The sequence below is a fragment of the Polypterus senegalus genome, chromosome 5, assembly GCF_016835505.1.
Source record: "Polypterus senegalus isolate Bchr_013 chromosome 5, ASM1683550v1, whole genome shotgun sequence".
Taxonomy (NCBI): domain Eukaryota; kingdom Metazoa; phylum Chordata; class Cladistia; order Polypteriformes; family Polypteridae; genus Polypterus; species Polypterus senegalus.
This window is the reverse complement of record NC_053158.1, coordinates 42,002,941-42,019,861: the sequence shown is the minus strand read 5'-3', so window position 1 is coordinate 42,019,861 and position 16,921 is coordinate 42,002,941. Positions and strand designations below refer to the sequence as shown.

The window sequence follows — 16,921 nt, the reverse complement described above, 5'->3', positions numbered from 1 at the left end:
TTATCAAGATTCTGCTGTAAATTTACCAACATATTGAAAAATACTATAATGTCTGAGTAATAAATTTCACAGAGTGCTTTTTAACTTCATACTTACAGTATATTACTATAAAAAACAGAACCATGTTAAGTAATAAAGTGGCATTAAGCTGTTGATACACTTTCTAATAATAAAAAATAGTCTTTCTATTTTTCATGCTGTCTTTCCATCAGCACCATTACTCAAAGATCATGACGTACAATCTGAGAAAACTTTTCAGGCATACCAGGAGAATTCTTGAGGTGTGCATCTGGCAACTATTTTGCACAAAATGTGTCCTCAGGGGGTATTTTTTGTGGATTACTTAATTCAAAGATATAGATCACTATACCATATGGGGGTGCAGGGTATGCTATATGATACACTGCAAATACATATCTTTCAAGGAGACCCAGGAGTTTCAGGTATGGGTGAGGCAAACTTCTGGGAATGTGGGAAGGAAGATTAAATAAGTTAAAAACAAAAACATCTCTTTTTGTATTTAAATATTTTTGATTGGTCTATATGACAATTGTTTTACCTGAAATGTATTTATATGATGACCAAGCTATACTATTTAATGCAATATTAGCTGTTTTGCTATGCTGTATCAGAATAACTACTGCAGATTAACATGATAGAAACTGGGGCATTGTGATAATTAACATTCTCACTTAAAGAAGGGCTCTTCACTTACCTGGCAAAGACTTATTTTATGTACACTTTACTATAATAAACATCTTCTTTTGAATGTCACCTAATGGTGTAAAAAACAGATCATTTTTCACCCGGTGAACCAAGTGGAATTTTAGTTTTACAGCCTAAGAGTCTTCAGTCAAGTCCCTTAAGTAACACTGAACTGTCAAAATATATCAGCCAGACTTTTGATGATAAATAAAAAAAATAATTTTTGCCACAAAATACTTTTGTAATACTATTCAAAAGTATTACATGCTAATAATATGAAGACAATGTAGTATGTGTTATTTACAGAGTAAGCTCCATTTAAAATTCAAACTCAAACTTTATACTGCATCCCAATATCCCCCAACACTGGTGTTAAATAAGCAAAGGGTTTTCTAAATAAAATCTTCATTTATAGCATTTTAATCATGGGCAATCTATTTGTTTGAATGGAGTAGATATGTTCATGAACTGGACACAAACACAACAAGTAAAATTTTACATTGGTAAAGATTATTGGAGGATATGACACATTGTCACCCTTTCAGGCCTTTCTAGTTTGACTGGTAATAAAAACATCAACTGTTGCTAGAAGATATACTTTTACCTTTCATTGTAGCAGATGCAGTTCATATAAGGGACTAGGAAATTATGCAGAATATCCTTACCTGTAAGGATCAGCATTGCCTAACCAACTACAGCATACACTTGGCCCCATCGGTCAAGCCGTAATTCTAAATTATAGATCTGACTTGACACCGTCCTTTATCTAACATTTTTTAGCATGACAGAGGCTGATCAGCTTAAAGTCCTGCAGCAGATATATGATCACATATTAATAGTAATCAGCAGATTAAGTATTTACAAACACACTCCATAGCAATCCCACAAGTGAAATGACCCCACAGGTAAACAATCATGAAATAATCTAAATTTTTACTGTATGTGTACTGTGTGTAATGATCATAATATCAAAACTTGTAAATTTCAGTGTTAGCCAACACTAACTGTAGGCTTTTAAATATAACATACAGAAGAATATTTCACAATAGAAGTTACTAATTTTAAGGTTCTTAGTAAGACAGATGTCATCTCAGTCATTGACTGCCATCTCCAAATTAGACAAAATGGATATTTTTTCAAGAAAAGATTTGCATTTTTTGTGGAAAGTGGTCAAATGTCTGAAATATGCAACTTGCTGTACCTGGAATCAACCCTTATGATCTGTGGGTGTTAAACAGTGTTTGTATTTATCTATTATCTATATATATATATATATATATATATATATATATATATATATATATATATATATATATATATATATATATATATATATATATATAAAATAATTTATAATCGGTAAGGTCTTTATAAAATGTTAAAATAATGAAGAATATTTAAGTTAAAATGCTTATTGTGCCAAACAAATTGAAAGTAGAAGAATATAATGCATTAAATCTGCTAAACTCCACACCACATTACACTGTAAATAAGATGGCTTTATTCTGATAGTTAAAACAGTAAAAGAAACTCATATACTGGGTTCTTATAAGAAAAACAAAAATACACATCTGAGTTACTCAAATATTATGAAAGCATGCAAATTAAACCAGAAGTGCATTTAAGACTGTCATAACTGCATTGCATAAAAGGATAAGGGGCTGAGGTTAAAATGCATCCATAAAGAATGATCATGCAAATGTGCACTATTTAATCAAGCACTGCTTGTATGCTTCAAAGCACAGTTAATAGTATAAACCTTCCCCAAAAATATTTTGCTTAATCTCTCCAAAGAGAGAAATTACTTAGAGTGAGATATCAAAAAAAAATTTACATATTTGACTCTGCATTAACAAAAGGATCTAAAACATCTCTATGTTGATAGCGGCAGTAGATAACAAACCAATGCATGCAAAACAAGTCTTTCTCAAAAGAATATTTAATGCAGCTAGCCTGTCTGAAAAAGGTCCTATTAAGTGGCTTTAAGGCGTTATCCCCCCTTCCTCCATTTAGATTTCACACAGAGTATGGCATTAAAAATTTACTTACGGACTTTGGAGTCTGCAGCCGGGTGTACTCTGACATAACATTTCCAGATCTGGTGAAAAAGAAAGCACAAGATAACAGTACACATTATTTGAATCCTTCATTTTACGAAACACAGTAAACTAAAGCATGGCTTTGCTGGATGTCTGCATCTTGTAATCGGTTGTAGTAGATTTAGAGCCAATAACCTCATCATGCAGTATTATCCTAATTCCTCTTGACTTTTTCCTGTTAATCACCGTATGACATCACAAGGAATGTTTTGCTAGTTTTTGCAGGGCCATATTCTCTTAGCTTCCATAAACAATGAATGTGCTTTTAAAATGCAAACTTAAGTGAGTGAAATGAAAAATAGAATTATTTGGTGGAAATTAAAATACATATTTTGATTTGTTTATCTTAGCTTGGTCTAAGTTTACAATGATAAAAGGGAACCATATTATTATTTGGAAAAAGGGTGCTTACAAAGAGTCTCATAGCGGATTAAATGGGATACAATCCAAGAAAGGACAAAGACAGCTACAGATAAAAAACAGATGCCTCCTTGAATTGTTATATGGAGTGCCAGCACCTATCAATGACTTGCAGTAAAGAACAGTAGTGCTTTGATAGAGTTTGGGTAAGCTGTTGCAAATTCAGGTGTTCATTTTCGGACTCCTAAGTATATTAGGGATTTGGGTTTTCAAAACATCACAGTAATTTAAAATAATGTATTCATCTACATACTTCACAAATATTTCTTAAAGAAAAACGAAAGCAAAAACACACAGTACAAAACAACAGAAACATCTAACATTTTTTTAAAGAAGATCATACACAGAGTCTAATGCAACTACAATAATCAAATCACTGATTGCTTGCTGTAAAAATGTGTTTTCAAAAGTATGCCAACTATACTTTCCTACAATTGTATTAATATTTTGCAGTGTTTCTTCTTAAATTGAGTTTTTCATTTCAGTCTGGTTGCAATTGATCTTCAGTATAACTTGTCCAGATGGATTTCAAAGTGATAATCCACCTTTCACACAAGCTCTCCAATCCAGGCTCTAGCCTACTTACCGTTGACCCCAGTTTTAACCAGACTGATGTGTGTGGTTTTCAGCTACAGTTTACAAAGGTGGATGACCGACTTATACATTGCCACAGCTTTACAAATGCAGTGTGAACATCACATCCCTGAGATATTCTACTCACCCTATCCAATAAGTAAGGATGTGTGCAAAATAAGGTATTTACGGTATACAGTAATTACATATTAAGGGAATTATTACATTGATAAATAAATTACTAATTTGTTTGGAATGCAGCATAATAAGGACTTTTGTCTAGATCAGAGTTTTTAAAACTCTTTTAGTTGTGACCCAATCTTGCTCTTTTTTGTGTCTTCAAGACCCATTTCCCGTTGAACAGCAAGACAATTGTCAGGGCTAAGGGAATGCACTTTGGAGAATCATGAACTATAATTGTTAGTTTGGTCATTTGAGGATGATCATCAGAACAATGTTGAGTGCTTCATCATTCTGTGGCAACCCACCGCAACCCAAATTGCAAAATATCCATAAACCTTTACCTTTAAAAACTGTAACTCTCGACCCAAGAACAAGCAACCTGCTACCTGACCCATATCAAACATTTATATAGACATTTTCTGTACAGTGTAAATTAATTTCTAATAACAGAACTTTACATTATGTGGAGCAACACTTCTCTACAAGTGAGTCAGTGTAAGCTCAGGCTTCTCATATTGTAAATTATTCCATTTGGTAATAAAGCAAGTTAGAATGCAAGGGTCGATGGCTAGCAATAAAGATATTTAACTTGTGCTGGTTCATTTTCTCCTTAATGGTAGGTTAGCTGTATTAGAACTTAATAATATATACAAGGAAAAACAGCCATCCCCTTATTAAACTTCTGCTGACCATTTCATGTAACGATCTTTCTCTTGCCTTCCCAGAATTTCTCTTGTTCCCTTCCCTACTAAACAGAAAAAAATGCTCAGCTTCCAATTAATGTGCTCTTTTTCTTTTCCATACAATAATGAAAAAAGTAAATACGCCTCCAGTTGCATCACTGGTGGAGAGTTGCCATTATCTGTATGATTTTCTTACTTCATTAGTTTGCTCTTCTGGTTTTATCAGCAATTCCTTCCTTTTAATTTCAGATACATTTTCCTGTATTTACCTTGATGTTAATTTTATCTACAGGTCTATCCTATTGACAAAAAACAACAAGTGATATGATATTTGGCCTCCATTGCAGATGAACAAATAAGAGCAAAATAAACTGCTGTCTAAATACAAAAAAAGACATTTTTAAATAATAGATTATCCAAAACTAAAATCTTTTAAGCCCAAAAGAAATTAAAGTTTTGTAGAAATTGAAGTGTAAAATATAAAAAATTATTCACAATATATAGTAATTCCAAGAATTCTTAGGATGCTACACAGGCTAGGGCAGAGTGGTGACTTGGAGGTAAGGAATCTGCGTTGGCAATTGAAGGTTGCCGGTTCGAATTCAGTAAATACCAGAAGTGACTCTACTCTGTTGGGACCTTGAGCAAGGCCCTTAACCTGCAATTGCTTCATCCTGGGTATGACATTAATCTGCATCTAGCAACTTGGGCGTTTGTGGCAGGATCGGCACTCCACCCACTGTAAAAAAAAACCTCACACTGTTCCAGTGTGGTGCTGAGATATCACCTGTTGCACAGATGCAATCAGGTCCCAATCTGGGAGGTTCGTCATGTGGTGGGTGCAGTGACGCGATGTATCAGCACATGCTCCCAGCAACTCTCTTTCTTTCTCTACACAGGCTGAAACTAAAAATCTTAAATGTGTGGATCTCTAAAACAAGCAAGCTGACACCTCTATTGTAAGCATCTTGGGCATCCACAAACGGGAATTTTCAAATAGGCATTTCTGCCACTGCAAATTACAACACACAAAAATGAAATTTTTGGTCCCACCAAATTGGATCCAAAACCAAAACAAACATATTTATTAACTCCATCACAATTCAACATGATCATAATCTACACTAATAAAAGGCAAAGCCCTCCCTGACTGACTGACTGACTCACTTACTCACTCACTGACTGACTCATCACTAATTCTCCAACTTCCCGTGTAGGTGGAAGGCTGAAATTTGGCAGGCTCATTCCTTACAGCTTACTTACAAAAGTTAGGCAGGTTTCATTTCGAAATTCTATGTGTAACGATCATAACTGGAACCTAATTTCGTCCATATATACAGCTATAGCCTGCAGCTCGGTTGGCGTGTGAGGCGGAGTTGCGTCCCGCATCATCACACCTCCCACATAATTGAGCGCCTGCCCATATAAGGTAAATATTCGCGGGTGAAGGACTGTGCTTAGCATATTCATAAGTGCAGCTACTGCGGAAACCCTCTGATGCTGAACAAGCCTTTGTACACATATCAATAGGAAAGCAAGGTGTAAAGCTTAAGTTTAAATTACGTTCATAGACGCGATGCCGCTAAATATTCGCAGGCAAATCCACAACTTAATAACGGGAAAGCCTATTAAACATCTTAGATTCACGAGTACCGGTTTGGGTAGTGATCACTTCAATGAATGAAACCTGTTCAAAAAACGCATTACACAATTGAGAAGGCAGCAAAAGAATATGAAGCGAGTGACACATACAAGCATATTAATAAGTGCAGCTACTGTGGAAACAAAGCAAGGTGTAAACCTTAAGTTTAAATTAAGTTCACAGACATGCCGCCGCTGGCATTTGTCATGCCTAAGTCAAATATGATATTCGCGAGATACAAGTTTACTGAAAGGACGCAGGGTATAAACGAGATTTTTGATCACTTTCTAACGGAGTTAAATTTGCTGGTTAAGGGCTGTGCTTATGCAAAGGAAGATGAGATGGTCAGGGAGAGAATAGTGTTTGGCACAAACTCAGCGAAAGTGCGAGAGAAACTTTTAAGTGCCGGGTAAAATTAAATAAAACCGTGGACATTGCAAGATAGCACGAGATATTCGCGAGATACAAGTTTAATGAGAAGACGCAGGGTATAAAGCCTCGATAATAAAGACCTGGCGAAGTCATGGAGGACATGGAAGGATGAGTTCAGATTATACACAGAACTTGCAATGCCGAAGGCAGAGGAAAACACTAAGATCAGATTATTCCATTATCTTATTGGAGAGAGCGGCAGAGAATTGTGTCAGGCGCTGACCGGTGATGTAAGACCTGATGAGTTAAACATGAGCTTGATGATACGTAAATTTGATGAACATTACAACCCGAAAATAAACAAAACTGTAGAGAGGTTCAGATTTTTTTCAAGAAATCAGGCAAGGGGAGAAAATATAGACAACTACGTCACAGATCTGAGAGTGTTAGCAGGCACATGCAATTTCGGGGAGATTAAAAGTTTCCTTATACATGACCGAATTGTGTGCGGAACAAGTGATGCAAGTTTGCAACAAAGATTACTGAGAGAAGACAAACTGAATTTAGAGAGGTGCATACAAATATGCAGAGCCACAGAACTGTCGAAGGAGAACAGCAGAACAGTCACACGGGCTTCCCTATTCTATACTTCTCACAGTGCAACTCTCTAAACCCATCGTGCGGGAACATTATCATAAGGCTTAACAATCTTATTGTTACACCTTCTACGTGCACCAAACCGTCCCTATTACGGAGTCTTCCTTGCTTTACCACTGGCTGCTTCTTTCCATTCACCTTCCTAGCTCTTTATTTAAACAGTTTTCCTTCTCACTTTTCCGCCCCTTTTGCTGTCTTCTCCCTTTTCGTTCAAAATATGCGGCTCCTTGCCTTTTTACAGTCAGTTCCCCTTACGTCACACCATGGTACGTTTCGCAAGGACCCACAGGTGTAGTTTGCCCCCAATTCTTCTTAAACAGATATCCCACAGACGGTTAATTACTGGGACATAATCTCTAAAAAGAAGCATGCGGCAGAAACAGTTAAAGGCACACAATAAAAAATTTTGTGACAACCGTTACAAGACGCTATCGCTAAATACTCGCAAGAGATTCCACAAGTTCATAGATACGCTGCCGCTAAATATTCACAGGAAAATGCACATGTTAATACCAGGAATGCCTGTTAAACATCTTAAATTCACGAGTAGCGATTTGGGTAGTGAACATTTCGATGAATGAATCCTGTTATCTTTACAACGGTTGACAAACATGGAATGTAACTTCAAAACAACACGTCCTCCAAATACAAACCTGATTGAAAGAAATAATGATAATCACATCCTTGATGACAGCAACACTCATAACAGTGACAAAACAATTACATTCACAATCAGGTTATGTTATTTTTAAAATGTTTCCTTTTCTTTTTCATAACTTCTTTAACACACTACTTCTCTGCTGCGAAGCGTGGGTATTTTGCTAGTGATTTAATAATAAGAAAAGTAAATTACAGAACATTAATGCAATATTATCAAATGTACCACTATGTAAGTAAGCAATACACTGTGAGGGGCTGTTTTTGCCAAAAACAGTATAGTTCTGTGAGAGAGCAAGATTATCTGGATTTTGCAACTTCCACTAAGAAATTGTGTACTACGAAGACTACTAATGCATTCAGCAAGTCTCAATTTACAAGTTCAACAACATAATCAAGATTTTTGATTAGGATATAATACACTTTTAGTTCTAGATGTACCTCCTCAGTTAGAATGATCTATTGCTGACTCTTGTATGTGACACAAAACTTAACAGTTTCTGTTTAAATAGCCATACAGCAGAAGTATGAAGCAGTGGACGCAGCAGAATCTCAGAATACATGCAGTGCTATTTAAAAGATAACACACTGACACAGGATAAAACTTCACAGCATACAACAAACAGAGATATTCAGCAGTCCCAGTGTAATGATCTCCCCAATACTGTCTAACAGTTATTAGTTCTGTAATTCTGCAAACTCACAGCTGCCAACCAACCATCACATCTCAATCTGTTGATACTACAATTACCAGGATTTCAAAACATGCCACCAACTCACCAGGCTGTTGCAGACGGAAAAAAAAGTCTCACTCCATCTCATAGAAGCTTACATCATTTTTAAGTCCAAGACTCCTGCTGGAAAAGTGGTAGCGGAGACCAGAAACAACATCTGATGTCTGCAAGGAAAGAATCTCTACACAATGCCAACTACTATTTACGGTTATCAAGTTGTACATGAACTGTATATAAGTACAGCACTTATTATAACATATAAGAATCATGTCTAAAAAGAGTGAGCAACAAACAAGACTACAGCTATTTTTCTGCTACCCGTGTCCTATTTGTTTTCTGTACATCATGGTCAGAAGCCCAGCTCTGCATTTTGCATGCATTCTGTCACATAACACAAATGGTATTAAATTACCTGAATAAAGACAAAAAGAGTTTATTTAGCTCTTGTGTTAGTTAAGCAAAAGCAGAGAGGGATGCACAATGCATAGTTCAAAATGCACACTGATGACTACACATGCACCATGAGTAAGTGTTCAGTTTTTGAATATTTTCAGTTTTTTAAACCCAACAATTCGTAGTTAGGATAAAATATGCATTTATTGAATTAAACGTTTTTAACCTTATACCTCTCTTAAATTAAGCACTACTGTATACTGAGAACATTGTATTTTAATATGCCTTCTACAGGTTGGTCTTACCCTGTGTGAAGTGGTGTGAAAAAACAAGTGACATAGCATTCTGGGTAATGATAACTCATCTTTAACTCAGTGTAGGGCAGTAACATTACTGCTAAACTTTTTTGGGATGTTGGCAGCAATTATTTTTTTGTAGCACTATTTTAAATTTCGATTTCTTATACAATTTTTCATACAGAATCAGTAAACAAGAACTACAGTCAATAGCAATACTAAAAAATTTTGAACCTCTAGGTCCCCAAGGTCAATTAAAACATACAAAAATCAAGATTCAGATAAGTAAGTTAGATCTTAGTGTGCCTCTGAAAGGGCAATAGCTAATTTGACTGCCCCAGAAGACCACACCCTTCCATAAATTTAATTAATACTTTTTTTAATTTTACAGACTCTAAACAATAAAAAATACAATATTTGTGCAATACTTTTTTTCTCCTTTTCAGTTATTATTTTCAAAATTTCTTTGTAGTCATTTGCTTCAAAACATTTGCTATTATTATTAGAGAGTGTCTCTTTCTTTTCTACTTTTCAGGTGTATATGCAGATACAGGCAGTCCCCGGGTTATGTACGAGATAGGGATTGTAGGTTTGTACTTAAGTTGAAATTGTATGTAAGTAGGAACAGGTACATTAATTTAATAAATGCTATTGTTGACCGACTGTTACCAAGGGCTCAGCCAACGAATGATGGCGTTTCACCTCTCTCTGACCTTTTTATCATTTCTATTTTATTTTCAATGGTGATGGTTTTTCTCTTCTTTACTGTATCACCAGCACTTGCATCAGATTTGTGTTTCAGATACATTCTTGAAGGGTAAAGACAAAAGCTTAAGATGAGCTCTTCTGCACAGCACTGTACACGCTATCACAGTAGGAAGGCACCTGTCGTCAACACGTCCAATGTACTGACAAGAGCAGTGGTGTCACACTCCAGTCCTGGAGGGCCGCAGTGGCTGCAGACAACTTCCTGCTATGTGCGTAACAGTACAAGCAGGCTTGCTATTAAGAATGATTGGGGCGGCGTGGGGGGGTTTCATCACACGCCCACCACACAGTCACCTCCACTACAGTATGCTGCCTGCAGCGTCCACCCACCGAGAATGAACAGGGCAGTGTGACGATGTGGGTTCTGGCTCCACGCTCCCATGGCTGTTTGGGAACCCTTGAACCCAACACCGTCGATAATGAAACCGAGTGAGCTAGTCAGTGGAGGCAAATAATTCCAGCAAGGGGAAGGTAAAAAGTGCAAAAGTGCTTTTATTTAAAAGAAACAATCAAAACAGTGTTCCATAAATAGTGCAGTCCATTCAAAGTTCTTCATTAAATAAATAATCCATAAAAGGTAAAACGTGGAGGTTAAAATAATAAGAAAAAACAATCCTTTAAAACGAGAGGTTAAAATCTTCTTTAGGAAGCAGTCTTTAAAACAATAACAAATCCGGTGCTTTTCTGGTAGCGTCTCACCTGCTTATCCCGTTTGGGCCAAGCAGCAGGCAAGACGCTCTCTGCAGCTGCCCTCCTACAACACACGAGACTGGAGACCTCCGATCCCTGGCTCCGTATGGCACTCATCCCAGTCCCCGAGACTTGATTACCCCAATAGCCAGGACGCACACATTGGGGACTCCACCACCAAGCCTCCCGACTTCCGCTGCCTTTCCACGGCCTTCTGCGGCTCGTCGCTTTCCTCTAGGCACTCCCGCTACCTGGTCACTCAGCGGGAGCAACCTCAACTCAAACGCCTGGGTGTCGGCCTAACACCCAGCTTCCTTGCAGCTGCCCACGAGCCCTCGATCATGCGCTCATCACACGCACGCACCGCCTGTCCATCTCTCTTGTACCGCATGCTTCCTCGCTCCCTGTAACCTCCGTCCTATTTCCTTTCCTTTTTCTCTCCGATTGTTTCCTTTCCACCCACCTCCGACTCGCGCTTTTTAAAATGACGAGGGCCACAGCAGCTGCAGCATTAGCCATGGGACAATCACGAATGTGAGCAGTTCCTCACCTGTGCACTCGGTGAGAAACGCCCACACCCTACGGATCATCCCACGGCTCGCTATGGCCCAACGACTCGCTAAGCGCGGTCGATTATTTAAAATGAATGGCCTTTGTTCAACGAGCTGTGGACCCATAACACCACAGGCAGCCGTGTGAGATGGGAGGGCAGTGAAACACCCCCCTCTGCTCCATCCAGCCTGCGTCCAGTCAGGAGCAGTAGCTACGGCGGCGTAGTGGGCGGGCAGCAATCCGCCCCATCAAGCCTCCGTCCTGCAAACGAGCGATAGCTGTGGCCCCGGTGACTATGGACCACGGCCCGAGGGACACTACACTGCACGAGCTGCGAAATCGCCCCCCTCCAGCCACCGCTTGCAGCGTTCCCAGGCCAAAGATGATGGAGCGGCAGTTACTGAGGCGCATGCATTACAGCTGCGGCCCCGTTCGTAAGTCGTAGGTCGGATGACCGAAACCTGGGAACTACCTGTACTGCAAAAAGTATAGTACCTACTGCAATAGCCATGTCTGTCTGTCTGTCTGTCCACCTGAAACAACTACAGCTCCCAGTGGACCGATTTCGTTGAAATTTAACACACTTATTCTTTAAAGAAATTTGTTGGGACATCTCGAGTACAGTACTCCGTACACATTTTTGATATTTCAAAATCTCCTTTTGAACAACACTGGAGAATTTGAGGACTTGTTTATCTTCAACTATAAATCTGTTTGCTGTTTCAATTTTACCTTGAGAGTGGTTACTTTAACTTCTATATTTTTTTCTTTTACTTGTGTGAGAGCTGGTCCTCACAGCAAAACAGTGAAACACCTATAGTCAAACACACAGTAAGCAAGTACACTTCTCTGCAGGAAACAGGATGGGGCATGGTCAGATATGAGTGGAGTTGGATGTTGAGTATTACTATATAAGAAAGGTACAATGTTAGATGCATTGTTATTCATTCAGTTCACTAATAGTGATATTCTTCATTCATTCATTACCATGCAAGGTTAAGTACTGTCCTTTAATACACCAGAAGTCTTGTATACTAACAGCCAGAATTCTTCCTCCACCCCATCCCACACTCATCTCTGTACATTGCAAGGCATCTTTGAGTAGCTCATTTCTCCTGCTCTTTGAATTTGGAAGAAATTTTTTTGTCTAGAAAAGTGAAAAAATGCGACAATTTAATCAGAAATTAATGAAAAACGGCTTGGTGACCTTTTATGCTATAGTGGCAAACACGTACTCTATACTGTATATCCACCACAGCTGCATTATCTAAAGATTATAACAATTTTCTATTTCTCCAACATTGTAATTCATCAGCAAAAATCCATAATGGTCTGTTATCTATCATGTTGCCAACAGTTTTAGCTTGAGGCTTCAGCTTAAATTTAAGAAATCTGAATTATAGTTAGCTACAGAGTATCCACTTCCAGCAACAACTAACAACGGCACATGGATGTTTTCATCACTTGAATTGAAATCTGCTGTCTTTAAAAGCAATTTCAGCAAAATCCATCTATCCATCCATTTTCCAACCCGCTACATCCTAACTACAGGGTCACAGGGGTATGCTGGAGCCAATCGCAACTAACACAGGGTGCAAGGCAGGGAATAAACCCCGGGCAGTGCACCAGCCCACTGCAGAATAAAAATATACACAATTGTAGTTTCAGTTTGTACGTTGAGTATTAACATTTCATTTTGTGTTTTATTTTCTTGAGAATAGCTGAAAGCGATTTCTATATTAAAATATTTTAATATATCGTGAATTGTGCATACATTTAATAAAATTGAGGCTTTATTTTTTTGCCATATTTTATTGCACCACCCAAAACTTTTTTTACACCAGAGCAGGTCAATATTTCTTATGCCTTCACTTTTTTCTTTTCAAAGAAGGAAAGAAAACAAAAAAGAAACAAACAAACAAACTGTATTATCTGAAAAAACCACTGTGAAGGTAATTGCTAAAATAAATACTCTTCTGACCACAGAACTATTGTTTGGGCTTTTGTTTCTAGGGTTTGGTGCGCTGTTACACCCCTTATTTGTCACAAAGTTTAAAGTTGTTAACAAAAAATATTCATGGCCAACCCCATATCTATCACTTAACATGGTGCTCTTCCATAGGGTACTGAAAATTGCTAAACCAAACTAATTCCTAAAACAACAATGATGTAGTTGGTTATGTAGGATAGACTCATCAATAACTTAATAACAGGTCGCAAGGCAGGAAACAAACCCTGGGCAGGGCGCCAGCCCACCACAGGGCGCACACACACACACACACCAAGCACACATTAGGGACAATTTAGAATAGCCAGTGCACCTAACATGCATCTCTTTGGACTGTGGGAGGAAACCGGAGTACCCAGAGGAAACCCGTGCAGACACGGAGAGAACATGCAAACTCCATGCAGGGAGGACCCGGGAAGCAACCCTGGGTCTCCTAATTGCGAGGCAGCAGCACTACTCACTGCGCCACCGTGCCGCCCATTTCAGCAAAATTATACTGTAAAAATGTATTAAAACATTTTAGATACAGTACATTGCTGGTGTAATTATATTCCACTGTAATTGTTATTTTTGAATAGGATTTACATACAAAAATATGCAATAAATAAAATTGTGATAAACTCTGATGAAGTGACACGAAAATTTTAAAATGCGGCTACTTTCAAACCAGCTAACCAGTGGTTTGCTGCAAACATACCTGAAAGTTACGCCAAGCATATACTTATTTTCTTGTTTAATTTTCTTCCACATGTCCTTTCAAAACTGACTTAGTTCAGGAATACATACAATGTAGAGATATAATACTCAAGTCCGGGGATTATGACAGTCATTGAGGCACCCACCTTTGTTTCTTGACAATACTTCATGTTACATTTGTTTTAAATATTAATTATCAGATTTTCTGTTTTACCTTCAGTTCTTTAACTGTGTCTAGAACCATCACAATATCATCCTTCCCAAAACCAAAGCTGGTGCAAAGCAGAAGGCAAACATTTGTTTCTAAATATATTTACTGTGGTGTGGTGGAGCCAGCTAGTTTTTTTCAGGCTCAAGTTTTCTTTTTCTTTTGCATACAGAAATAAGTTCATCAAACAGGCTTTCAATTCATAACATACCTAATCTTGTAAAAGATTTTTTATTTCTGCATTTAACATTCAAGAGGCTAAGAAAGAAATGAAGAAAGAGAAAAAAAGAAAGAAAGCTTACACATACTAAAGCACAGATTATACAATGGACAGTACTGTGGTTCTGTGATGGCTTCAGATGCCTCACGCATACCAAGAAGGTCTTTAGTTTTGGTGTTTTCAAGGACTAACACAGAAAGGTTCATTTAATTCCCATTTAGACAGCCAGTACAAAAAGACAAAAGCAAAATACAATCCAAGGACCACACAACTAATCTGAGAAATGCTGATCCTTTTTTAGTGTGTTATAATGACACAGTGCTACTTCATGGAAATAGAATTTTGGGTTTTTAGGGTAGCATGCTGCTGAAGTACCTAGTGGTACAAATTAACAGTTCACAGTAGTTTTCCAGCTAGGCTATGCTTTGCCTGGAGATGGTATGTTCTGGGTAGTTAATATAGTTCTTTTTTTGTAAGGCAAGCTGGTTTCATAACATTAACAATGTTTACATACAAGTTCCCCATTCTTAATTTCCTCAGTGTCTGTGTACATGTGTCTAAGATTTGGAATGATTTGGGATCCAATTGTGTGTTGTTCCTGCATTGTACATGCTGTACTGTCTTAGGAGTTAACTATTTTAAAACAAGAAACATGAATAGATACTTATAGTTAAAATGTTTTATAACCAGAGGTTTGTAGTAACAAGATACATTTACTCCGTTACATTTACTTGAGTAACTTTTTAAAAAATTGTACTTCTATGAGTAGTTTTACTGCACCATACTTTTTACTTTTACTTGAGTACATTTGTGAAGAAGAAACACTACTCTTACTTCGCTACATTGGGCAACACTCGAATCGTTACTTTTTTTTGATTAGATACGCTATATTTTTGTCAGAGAGAAGCCGCCAGTGGATCTACTGCATGACTGTTTAACTAACCAGACGTAGCAACAATAATCACGAGACTCTGTTTCACCAATCAGATGTAGCAACAATAATCACAAGACCCTGTTTCACCAATCAGACATAGCAACAATAATCACATTCACAAATTAGACGTAGCCATGCAGTCACATGACCACACACAAACTGTGGCGGCATTGCGGCACAAACTCCTCACAGACAGTGGACAGGGAAAGAAAGAATACATGAAAAATGACAGCCAAATCCTGCGGAAGCTTAACCATCACTTCACTGAGTGAAGAACAAGCACGTTTTAACCAAACATGCACAAACAGTCAAGGCAAAGTGAGACTTCTTGTACGTGCACAAGCTACCTTGTTCTAATGTTATTTTCTTTCAGCTGTGCTATTTGGAGGGCAAATGAATATGCAGTATTATTCTGTCAGTGTACAGTATATCTTGTCACTGTTAAGTAGTTTGCACTGTTCAAACATACATGTTACCTACTGTAGGTACTGGCTTCAAAACATTTGTTGTGAAAAACTGAGATTTGGAACTTTGTGTTATTTGTGCATCTTTATTTTGTAAAGATGTTATTCATTTTTACTAATTTTTTATTTTATTATTTGGAAATAGCAGAATTTGCACATTATTTTATATTATTGTCTGTCTTATTACAACATCTCTAAAAAATAAATAATTATGATCAAACAGTTACTCAGTACTTGAATAGTCTTTTCACCAAATACTTTTTTACTCTTGAGTAATTTTTTGGATGACTACTTTTTACTTCTACTTGAGTAATGTTATTTTGAAGTAACGATACTCTTACTTGAGTACAACTTTTGCTACTCTGCCCACCTCTGAGTATAATACAGGAACAAGAGCCATGGTTTTTGCTGTAAAGTAAATACTACAGACAGTAGACATTAAATATTAACAATTGTTACCTGCCAGGCTTAGAGTGGTTCTTACTGGTGACACCCATATACACAAAATTCCAAAGAAAGCAGAAGAAAAATTAAAAATATTAATCCACAATGTTTTAAAGATGTAAAATTTTTCTAAAAAAACAGAGACTACAAATGTAAGTTTGCCTTGTGGTGTACTGGTTGGTGCCCTGTTCAGGGTTGTTTCTTGCCTTGAGGATGTGCCCAAGGGCCCAATGGCACTAAAATGGATAAGAAGACTTAAGCAGGTGATGAAAAAAAATACACATAAGTGCCTACAATAAAAGAAAATGTCATCCCTGCAAAACTTACCCTAGCCTTAAAAACCTATCATCTAAAACAATTTACCACATTTTTTGAAAACAGGCTTACCCAAACTGCAACCATGAGCCTTTCATAAGAGAAGAAAGGTAGATCATATACTGAAACATAAAAATATAACAGAAGTGTAGGTATCCACTAAATCCGGTGCAATAATTCTTCTTCTTCTGTTAAACCCTAAATAGGG

At 37.4% G+C, this 16,921-nt stretch overlaps 1 protein-coding gene across 8 annotated transcripts in view; it reads right to left on the bottom strand.

The window, feature by feature from the left end:
* fam110b (family with sequence similarity 110 member B) overlaps positions 1–16,921 on the bottom strand; it is a 176,081-nt gene that overhangs the window by 114,608 nt on the left and 44,552 nt on the right. For 7 of the 8 annotated variants that reach the window (XM_039754539.1, XM_039754546.1, XM_039754545.1 and 4 more), the window contains one exon: positions 2,755–2,803. The exons of the other annotated variant lie outside the window; for it this stretch is intronic. The gene's annotated coding sequence lies outside the window, so the exon portion shown is untranslated. The remainder of the gene's footprint in view (positions 1–2,754; positions 2,804–16,921) is intronic. 8 annotated transcript variants of the gene reach the window in all.